Genomic DNA, 1,786 nt, shown 5'->3' with positions numbered 1-1,786 from the left:
ATATATAATTAAGACAATAAAAGACGTGTAGAAATGTGAATTGTATTTGTTAGCAGCTGTTTCGTTGTCTGTATCCAGTTACACCAGCGTTGCCAAAATGTCCCACGCTCATTAAATATACATATACATATGTATTCATAAACTAGCTGACGTACTCGGTAATTCCCGGGAAAGCGGGGCTTATTCTTTGGTTTCGTTCTCATAATTGTTTCGCTCATCCAATAACAACAATACAAAGTATGTAACCCTTAAAACGGTTTTTGTGCATTTACAGAGAATACCGAACTGTATTACACAGGATCTTGTTTTTAGGAATTCCCAATAAGTTATTAATACCCAAATTGTGAAGTCAGTTATGGAATAACATGAAATTAGTTACCCGATAGTAAGAATTCAAATAAAGTAGCTCCGATAAGAACTTTAATGCGTTCCTAGAGTCTATAGAAATTAGGAGGAAATACTTATAAGGTATGTATACTAAAATCTTGAAGCATGTTACGTAATAACAGGCTAATCAGATATAAGATAATAACTATTCAAAGTAAATAACTCTGAAAAGTGATTTTGTGCGTTCCCAGAGAATATTACCCTCAACGGCGCTGGTATTTGTATATTCGTGAATAAGTCACTAACCGACATAAGTGGATCTATTGTTTAGGAAAATACTATTTACTTGTTTAAGGGTTATACTGGATAAATTGCGAAAATAACTCTAACAGTTCAAATAAGCATCGTCAATCTGATTTATACCAAATAATTTAGGAAAATGAATAAGTTATTTCCTTTGGCTATATATAAGGATCCCTTCGAGGGGCAAATGGGTTATTTTCCTTGGATATTAAAAGAAAATATATTAGATATATATAAGGATTCTTTCCAGGGGCCCTATTTTCGATTTTTTCAACAATCTGAGTATGCCATGAGGTTTTCAGACATAAGTTCTACTCAAGTGTCAAGTTTCATCAAAATCGATAAAACTATGTAGGAGGAGTTAGCTACCAACTTCACAAATACACCCACAGACATAATTTCCCACATATGTAGTACATTTAATTTTCTGCAGTAACAAAATGAACAAATTATTCATCTGGACGTTTCATAGCAAGTAAATATTAAACTCTGTCAAATTTAGCAAGGTTTTCTTACTATACGGAAGCAGCCCTGAGATGTATTTAATAAACTTCCACACTTTTTCAGATACTAGTTTGGCCTTATTTGGAAGGTGCTTTCAAACGTACTAAAAAGTAAACAAATATGATCAGAAGAAACAAGCAGTAAAATCAAGAACTAAAATAAAATAATTATAAATTTGTTTACTAAAGCATTAGCTGTAGATCCCTATTTTATTTTATCTTGCACTTTAAATTTCATTTTAACTTATGAGAACACACGCGCATATACGAAGGGGTGCTGAAAAGTTCCCATCTTTAGGTAAAAGAAAATAGAGGAAGATTAGTTAATTGTAATTTTATTCAACATATTCCCCTCTCAGATTCACACACTTAGTACAGTGGTCCTTCAGTTTTTCTAAGCCCTGCAAAAGAACTCGGAAGGTGGGCCTCCAACCAGGCTTTTCGCGATATCCTTAAAACCAGAAACTTTTCAGTACCTCTTCGTATATATGTGTGAGTGTATGAAATCATGTATATATATATAATATAATATAGGATAAATTCTTTATAAGAATTTATCAAGTAGTCAGCGTGAAAAAACCTCATAATGAAGAAATAACGAAAAATTTCGTAATGAAAAAATTCATCGTTTCTTCATAGATATATTTAATTAT

The 1,786-nt window shown here is 32.0% G+C and overlaps 1 protein-coding gene across 1 annotated transcript in view; it reads left to right on the top strand.

Annotated features, from left to right (window-relative positions):
- LOC106877429 (fibrillin-2) overlaps positions 1-1,786 on the top strand; it is a 62,196-nt gene that overhangs the window by 36,822 nt on the left and 23,588 nt on the right. The gene's annotated exons all lie outside the window — the stretch shown is intronic.

This window comes from Octopus bimaculoides, chromosome 5 (genome assembly GCF_001194135.2).
Source record: "Octopus bimaculoides isolate UCB-OBI-ISO-001 chromosome 5, ASM119413v2, whole genome shotgun sequence".
In the NCBI taxonomy this organism is placed as follows: Eukaryota; Metazoa; Mollusca; class Cephalopoda; order Octopoda; family Octopodidae; genus Octopus; species Octopus bimaculoides.
The sequence above is the reverse complement of the archived record's forward strand: the minus strand, read 5'-3'. Positions and strand labels throughout refer to the sequence as shown.